Here is a 9,745-nt window from a genome sequence, read left to right on the forward strand (position 1 = left end):
TTCCTGTGACAAGTACAGCACTAAATATAGCTACTTGGGTACTTCTACAGGACAGATCCCAAGTGATGTGGATTTTACTACTGTTGTAGTAAATTCCTTCTGAAATTAGTTTTAAGTCCTTGTGAGAATGAGGCTTTTGTTTACCAGGCAAAGGGAATGAGGCCACTTCATGTTTGGGAAAATAAGACTCTTCTATAGTTTTAATTGTTTTAGGTACAATAATTAAGAACTTAAAATGTTAATAGAGAGGACTGTGAAGCAGCTGGACTGATACTGGTTAGAGAAAGTGTGTTGCAACTATTATTGATGCAGGCTGTTGCTGTCCATGGTCTGGATGCCTGTGATCAGGTGAGTCACAGGAAGAAGACTTTCAGTGAATCTCCATAGGCAAAATGAACCTTTTCTCATTATTGCATCAGGTTGATGTTAAAGTACTTAGGTTCACTCTTGGCTGTGAACAGATCTAAACTTCTTTTTTTAAACAATTGGTTATAGGTGATCCTTCTCTATTTTTTTTTTTTCTATTTTATTTTTGGTTTTTAGTGTCTTTTGTGAAACAATTTTTTCAAATAATGCCTATAAATTAATTTCATCCCACTTGGAGAAGTTTGTAACAAGGACATTGTTTTAATGACATCCTTTCCCTCTCTGCCCAGTTTGGTAATAAATATATTTTCAGGTATGCAGTTATACACAGACTGTTGTGAATTCATGGTACTTTTCAGTTTGCAGATAGGTTTGGGTTCCCTACTTTAGTATTCATTTTGTTATTTCCCTTGTGATTATTCTGGCTTACTTGATGTTTATTATGTAATACTCTCTAATTATATACTTGCACACTCCAAAGTTTAGGGATTTGAATGTCTATTATGTGCCTATTCCACAGCTCTTTATAAATTTCTTTCAATATGCTTTGACACTGCAGTCATTCCAGAAAATATCATTAAAACTACCTTTAATGTCTTACTAATTTGTTGAGGGTGGCCCTTCCAGTTTGGTTTTTTTTCTCATTCTTGTTCCATATTTTCCTGCCAGGCATTTTGGCAAAGGGAAATGAAAATTGCAGAATGTAATGAAGAGTGAGCAAGCCAGTAATTACCTACTTTGTATGCTTACGTTGTGAAGTATTCCATCCTGAGTGTTTTGAAGATTTATGGATGTGTGCTTATTCAGAAGCATGTGGGGTTACAATTTTTTTTTTTTTTTTCTCAAGAAATGATCTTGAGCCCACATCAATCTGCTTAATTTGGATCTTGTCTCACCTAATTTTTTTGAGCAATTAAAAATGAAAGAAGCTGAAACTCCTGTCTGACTGATGCGCAAACATTTCACTACATGGCTGAATTGAACCAGGAAAAAGACAAGCCTGAAAATAAGAGCAACAAAAACAGGAAAGAGATTTGTCAGAGCCCAGTTCCCAGATATAGTTTGTAGAATCCTCTCATACACAGTCAGTCTAGCGCAATTAATCCCCTGGCTGCTGTAGCTCTTCCTACTTGTCCCAAAACCAGCTAGTTCTGAGTCTACTGCAGCTGCTGAATGATCTGCATACCTTCTGAGATTTGGGAAATTCTTGCCGTGGTTGGAGTGGTTTTCCATCTTACCTGTTGAGTCAGGCTTTCTGCACATCAGTCTCTTCAGCACTTAAGCTTTTTGACCTGGCTGCTTGTCCTGTATTGAGAAGCTGTTCCGCAACCTCCCTTCTCCACTTCCCCACCCCCCCTCCCTTTTTTTCTTCTCTCTTTTCTTTTCTTTTCTTTTCTTTTCTTTTCTTTTCTTTTCTTTTCTTTTCTTTTCTTTTCTTTTCTTTTCTTTTCTTTTCTGTTCTTTTCTTTTCTTTTCTTTTCTTTTCTTTTCTTTTCTTTTCTTTTCTTTTCTTTTCTTTTCTTTTTTCTTTTCTTTTCCTTTTCTCCCTACCCTCATGATCTATTGCTTTCTAATTTCTGCCAGCACAGTGTCAAAAGGGTGAACTCAGCAATGGAAAAACCCGTGTGGTAAAATAAGCTAAAAGACACCTCTCAAACATTTGTAACCCAGTAAGTTACAGAAATATGTCTCACTGCACTGACTTCCAGCCAATTGTATGAGATAAGTCAGGGAAGATGCAATAAAATGCGAGTATGAGAATCGTCTGCTTTTACTGCAAGAAAGGAACATGTTTTAAAGCACTTCTTTAGTCTGAATTTTAGGTTTTCTTGGAAATCAAGATGGCAAATAGCAGGACTTGGATGAATCAATACAAAGGAGCTGAGTGTGTGCCAGTGACAGCATTTTCATTACAGCAGACATAGGAGGCATATTTCCAAATAATATAATAAATCTTCTTGTCTTCAGATCTGAAGATAATATTCAACTATTTGTGTTGGTTTTGGAAAGAGAGCATGACTAACAGAACATTTCAATTATTATGACATATCAGTAGGAGTTACTGCTGCTCAGATGTCATGTAATGATAGGAAAAGAACATAAAAAGAACATAAACTCAGAAGGGAAACAATTTTTTTTTTTCAGTCTACAACAATATTTTAGAATTTTATGGATCAAATTAAAAAAACTGCCATCAGCAAATTCCAATCTAAAAAACCCAAATCTATAGCAGTTCTCATTGAAGCCAATATAAGTAGATAAATATTTGTTTACTATAAACACTTTTTTCAGCAAGTAACCTGTCACAATATGTATGAGGAAATACCATCATTCAGCTATGATATTGGAATTTTTCTGTTCATCATTGTTCGTTGTACAGTAATCAGCGATCAGTTGGATTATCTACTAAAGTAATCTATGTAAGTTAGGGTTTCATGACATTTTCCAGACTCAGGGCATTGCAGCTCATAGAGGTCACAGTAGATCTACTTGTCCCTAAATTTTACCCTTTCCAGTTGGGTTCCTTATGAGGTCCTTCTCTTGTTAAATAAGTAGCCTCCATTCTCATGTCCATGCTTTTCATATGTAAAAGCTTTCAGTATCAAAGTATTTTAGTCTCCTTCAAACTTCTATTAAAACAAGTAGGAATTTTGTCTGATTGCAAAGCGCTGGGAAGTACCTTATCTGAATGCTGCACGGCAGCTCCTTTTATCTTTCAGACTTATCAGATGGAATTGCTCTGCAAGAGCGTTTGGGTTTTTCAGTTAAAAATGAGTACATAATTTTCATTATTCAATTATTTGTCATACATTTGGAAGAGTTTCAGCTTCTGAAAGAGAAGAAAGAAGAAAACATGGTTTTCTACTTAAAGTTGGCATTCCTTTTATCTTATTAGAGCCATACAGTGTGTTCAAACAAAAGGATCAGAAATTTTAAAACAAAAGGATCAGAAATTATAAAACAAACTCCAAGAGACTGATCATTTTAATCAGTCTTTTTTTAAGTTGAAGTGCTAAAATTATCAGTGCAGCAATGACTAGCTCTGATTGCATCCACTTGTATCAAGAATTCATAAGCAATGCAGTTTTATGAACAGTTTAACTAAATAAGTTTGTATCAGCAGGAATGTGGCTGATTCATTAAATTGATACAATTTTTCTTTATCTAGTAGGAAAGACAGACTTCTGAAAAATAAAATATTTTAACCTACAGACAAGGAGACTGGATGACAGAATACAGAGGAACCAAAGATGAGTTTAGAATCTGGGCGTGTAGGAGAAATATTTGTGCAGATACACTATGAATGTGACTGTATAAGTCAGTGGAAAACACAATTCCATAGAAAGTGCTGCAGGAAAAGGCACTGGAAAAGTCAGCAATATTTTGTTTATGTAATCTTTTTGTATTATTTTCCTCTGTAGAGGAAAAAAAAATTCTCATGTATTCTGGAGTGAAGTAATTTGTGTCTGGAAGAATGAAAGAATTCAGGCTCATTTAAGAAAGTCCAGAAAAAAACCCAACAGTGGAAGTATCCTGATTCTCCCTACTGCTAGTGCCAAGTTTTCATTGATGGCTTAGGATAGTTTGGCCACAGAAACTGTAAATAGCTAAGAAGTTTTGGCCTTTTCTTCTGGCTGCTCCCCCAGAACAGTTCTGTGGCAAATCCTGCAGAAAGAATCTGCATAGAGTATGTCCCTTCCTTGTGCACCTGTTGGCAGCCAAAACATTATGTCCCTGTCTCAGATCTCCATCTGTAAAATGAAAAATAATGGTATTCCTCTACCTTCTAGACATCTTGTAAGTGCACTAAGGCTTGTGAAGAACTTGCTATTTAGAGATGCAAAAGTATAGAGAATGGAATGCCTTGTGAAATAAAGATTTTTTTGCTACTGAGGGATTCTCCATAGCATTTATTTTAGTTTAACAATCGGTTTTAGCTGACAGTGGTTTAGTACTAGAGATTTTTGACGGGTCTGCATTTTGCTTTTATTGTCATTGTTGTTATTATTATTATTATTATTATTATTATTATTGTTGTTGTTGTTGCTGTTACTGTTGTTGTTGTTTTTATTAAAACAATTGTTGCTGCAAGTGCTGTATTTGCTGGTTAGACTGCGCTGTGCTAGAGTTAATGGGAAATTAAATTAAGACCTTTACCTTACAAGATCCCTCTGTTTTTGTGATCGGCCTTTTATTGTGAATGGACATACTGTTTACACAGATGAATTGCTTGAAGCAAACTTAACCCCAAGAATGCTTGACCATCACTAGAGTGTGGATTTAACTTCTTTGTACATTGTACTGAGGAAATAGTGGAAATAGTAGCTTGGGGCTAGTTCTGTTGGCTGCTGGTGCAGCTGCAGATTTTACTAGGAGGAAGTTAATCAGCAATGGAAATGGGAAGATCGAGCTGTGGCCATTCCACCCTGGAAAAGTGACTCAAACCAGCCCTGCTGAGCTGGTGGAAGAGCTCTGCAGTTTGTCCCTGTCTCTGTGACTTGGGTGCTGTTTTGGGGAGGGTGATGGTGTCAGGCTGTCATTGACAGCACAGAATCAAAGCTTTAAAAGCCTAATAAAACCCTACATGTCAGCTGGTTTCATCTGGGGGAAATTTTGGTGTCCAGGCCTTGAGTGCCTTGGGGCTGCAGTGGCAGCTGACCCCACCCCATTCAGGATGGTACTCCCTGGGGCAGTGCCTGGGAATGGCTGGATTGTGGCTGACCTCAGCCACCTCCCCAGGCCTTCTGGACTTTGTTGAGGAGGTGGCTGGCCAGGGAAGCACCTTGGCCACCATCCCCAGGGTGCATGGCACAGTTTTATCTGCTAGATTTGATACAGTTCCCATGAATTGTAATATCACACACTCATTGCAAATAGTGGCCCCAAGGGTTTGATAATTTCCAGAGGATCTATTCAGCCAGCTTCCTAGGCAGCAGTGTCTTGAGTTCTATGGTTTTGATACATTCCCATGGATGGGGAGACAGCAGCGAGCAGGGGATGAGCAGCTCCCTGTGCCCGTAACTGGTAGGAGCAATGTGTTGTCCTGCCGTGAGGCACTGGGGCTCTGGTGCCAGGAGCGGAATGCCACAGGGGGTGGATCACCTGGCTGCTGGCTCTGGAGAGACACAGCACCGGCAGCGGGGCCATCTCGGCTACCTGCTGGGACAGCACTTTATGGAACATGCATTTCCCAAATCCTTTTGTGAAGAAATATTCTCCATGTAAGATACAAATCAGAAGAACAAATATTTCAGAGCCCCCACACTATTACAGAGCTGATCCTCTAAACATGCATAGCAGGGGTAATTTCTGATGCTTGAAGGATGTGATGGGTGCCCTGGTGACATCTCACACAAAATCTTTGTAGTGGACATTCTCCATCAGGAATACTTAATGAGTAAAGTTGTCAGGGTTCAGTCTGGTACCATGTGGATTTAAAAGCTAATTGTACAATCAAATAATGTCCTAAGGCAGGAGGAATAGTTTTGAGAGGATTGCTTTGGGCCATGGAGCTGGATTGAATTTGCCTCATGTTTTAGGCTTATTTGGTAAATTATTTCACAAGCACACAAGGCTTTGTACTGCAATGGGGACCCAGCATATCATTTATACGATTAGATAAATAGATCAGAGATACAAATACATGGAAATGCTTCTCAGAACCATATGCACTCTAATGCTTCCTATGGAATTAAATAAATATAAGCCTGTCACCTTAAATATATGGAAATGTCTTGACTCTAATGATAAAATTGCAAGACTTTCCTACAGCTGCAAAGCACAGGACTAATCTGGAGTGAGTCTTTGAAGTGCAAATTGTACATTTCCCACCAAACACTTGAACTAAAAGATGGGAAACATCAATTCACACTACTGACAAAAAAAGACTTCAGTTTGTCACAAGAAGAAAGGTTTTAAATTTGTAATTTTCATCTATAATATAAGGTGTTAATGAATTTTATATTTTATCCAGATGGCTATGTAAATTCCTTCTGAACTTTGTTACAGAGCATCTATTGTGCAACTACTGAAAAGGGTAGAGGGCGTAGTCAGTTGAGGGGGAAAACATGTAATTTACCTTGTCCTGATTTTTTAAAATTCTTTTATGGATTCTGACATGGTATCCTTCTCAAATGTTGTGATTGAAATCAGTGTATATGTATATGTATATGTATATGTATATGTATATGTATATGTATATTGTATATGTTTCAGATCAGACCAGTTTTGGAAGAGGCAGGAAATTCCTTTCCATTTTTGTCAGAGTAGACAACATCCAACATTCTTACTAATTCAGTTTTATTCAGATAATAAACCGCATTCAATAAATTAAAATACATTTCTTGGGGAAGAAGTGGAGGATTCACTATAGATGACTGTACTGGTTTCACATTCTCTAATTTTCACTTTTCCCATCTGATGCACCAATTTGTATAGTGGTTTTAATATGCCTTTTCTGCTGTGAGATAAGATCAGGAGAAAAGCAAATCAGGCCCAAACTCAAAGGTATAAAGACAGATTTATTAACACACATTAAAAGAAGAAAATGAGAATCAAAATGAAGCTTTCAAAATACTCCTCCCCCCAAGTGTTCACTTTCCTATGAACAACATAAAGAGACAAAACTTGTGATTTTCAGTTAATTTCACTATTTAAAAATAGTATTTCGTTAATTCTTAGGGAGAGGAGTCTCTCTTAGAACTTCCATGGAAACATCTCCGCAAGAAACAGTCTTCTGCTGGCTCCTATGTCACGAATCTGCAGCCACACAGAAAAACTCTGCAAACTCTGAATTCCTCTCTCAATAGCAGTTTTCCTCTTACCTGCACTCCTGGACTGTGTCAGCTTATTTAGGGCACCATTTGAGGATGCCTATTCTAGTATAAAACAAAGGTTCTCTTCCTCTAATTTCCAGAAACATCTTCATCATCCTTTCAGATAATAAACCTCATTCAATAAATTAAAAGACATTTCTTGGGGAAGAAGTGGAAGATCCACTATAGATGACCTTGATCCTGTGATCCACCAATGGCAGTGAGCGTTTTTCTGCAGAAGCAGAATAAGAGCAGTAGAGCAAGACTTCAATTCCTGAAGACAGATCTATTTTAACAACAACCACCAAGCTGTTGAACTGTGAGGTACAGAAAAATTTAAGGTCTTCTGTTGAAGATAAAAATCTGCTTTATATCAAGAGTAGCTGAGTAATTTGCAACAACTTAATAGGAATCTTAAACATTCATAGTTAGAGTGTTCCCTTTATGTTTGACTGGAATATTCTGTATTGCAATTTGTGCTGCTTATTGCTACTTCTTGTGTCACTGAATACTCCTGAGAAGAGTCTGGCTACATCTTCTTTATGCCCCTAATGCCTGTGCAATTAAGGTAAAACTGTTTTAAGTGTTTGTAGCTCCTGTTTAGAGAGTAAAGTGAACAACAGATTTTTGGTTTGGATTTATTCCATTTCTTCCTTCAACTCTGTTTCTTAGGTATCACTTATGTTTTGGTGTATGAAATTGACTACAAAAACAGGAATACTGCAACATGAAGTTGAAGCCTCTGTTAAAATGTAAGGAACAATCACCTTTACAAATCTGTTCCCTAAATGTGACTCCTAAGGACTATTTCATATCTGAAACCTGTACTCTTTAAGCCATAGGTGGCTGCATACATCTGGCCCTTTGCGGTAGCTCCATCCCTGACATGTTTAAAAGTTTTGGTTTTTTTTTTTTGTTGTTGTTGTTGTTGTTTTTTTTTTTTTTTTTTTTTTTTTTTTTTTGGTCTGGAAACACTCCTTGAACATGAATTCTATCTCTAATTACCAGGATTTTCTCAATTGAGGAACTTTTTCTAAGTGCAGAACTGAGTCCAACCTAGATCTCTCCCACCTATGGAATAAATCACTGGGATGAATTTCATGCTTGGCCACAGCAGCATAAATGTAAAGTAGATTCATTGAGGTCCACTGGGTAGCTGCAGATTTATGTTGCCATTAGTGAGACGTGATTTGTTGGAATTGTTTTCTTTTTTACTTTCTCATTCCTACAGTTTCTATGGTAGTAAAATGTGGATTAGCTATTATTTAGTCTTAGTAGCATTCTAACAGTTAAATTTCAAAGAGATAAACTTGCCCAAATCAGGTATAAACAATAATGTAACAAAAATGTTTCTTTCCTGAAGGTAGTCTGAAACCTGGGTTTCCTAGGATATAGGTTATGATATCCAACTGGGTTTCCATCCAGCCATTCCTTTGAAAAATCTAAGTCTTCTGTTAATACAGATACTGTGCTCTTAGTAGTTTTTGCATTTTCTGACAGTAGGTACTGAGAGCAGACAGACATTATTAACTCCCCCTGAGGAAAAGGAATGCTGTGGGTTGAGTTCAGTCCTTACTAAGTACCAGGGAAGCCATGAGGGAGAAAGATGTTACCAGTGCCTCACTCACTGGAAGACTTTTCCCAGAATTCAGATGCAGTTGCTACACATCAGAGAGTTCACCATTATACAACACCTGGTTTCATGAGCTTTGTTACTCCTGAAAATCAGCAGATTTGTAAATAGGAGCTTCTCTGAGTTAATATTATTTCCCTTGTGTAGTTGAAGGAAAGCAAAAAGCCTACCAGAGAGGTATGGGATCTCTGAAAATTGCAGAAGGACTGTTTGAATAATCCATTCCTGTAAAATTTCCCCTGTTTTAGTATGTGTGAGCAGTAGGTTGCCCAGCTGCCAGCAACACCAGACTTGAGGCTCTGTTGCAGGATGGGTGGTGGGGGAAGAATCCTGAGAAACTTCAGCCTTCTTTTTGGGGCCTATGTTTATGGCAATGGCCTTTAATGTGAGAGCCAATTGGAGGAAAAAAAGGGCAATGTAAAAATATTTTTCAGGCCCGTCTGAAATAAGTTAGATTATCAACTTCGTCATGGGCATCTCAAGAACAGCCTTCTCCTTTAGCATTCATCATGGTAATAGTTATCAAGCCTTGTAACATTGTACTTTTTCCGTGACAGCTCTCTCTAGTTCAGCAAATACAATAGATCAGCCCCCCTACTTTAATTCAGCAGATTGATAGTGTACTTTAGTTTATTGCAATATTACTGGTCTGCAATGTATATCTATCCTTGTGGCTACCTTCTCATATTTGGAAAAACACTTTCAATCCAGCAATTTATTGCCCAACACACTTCTTGAAATGTCACATAAAATTGGATTTTAATAGACATGGTTGGTAATAATCAATGACCTTTTAAAACATGTTGTGCCAATAAGTGGTTACAGACTGTCTTTCCTGAAATATCTTCAATGATCCTATTCTTTCTCCAAATATCTTAATAATTCCTCCAGGAATTTAATGAAACTTCACAGGCAAGTGGATAAGGCAAAT

This window comes from Hirundo rustica, chromosome 2, assembly GCF_015227805.2.
Source record: "Hirundo rustica isolate bHirRus1 chromosome 2, bHirRus1.pri.v3, whole genome shotgun sequence".
NCBI classification, from domain to species: Eukaryota; Metazoa; Chordata; class Aves; order Passeriformes; family Hirundinidae; genus Hirundo; species Hirundo rustica.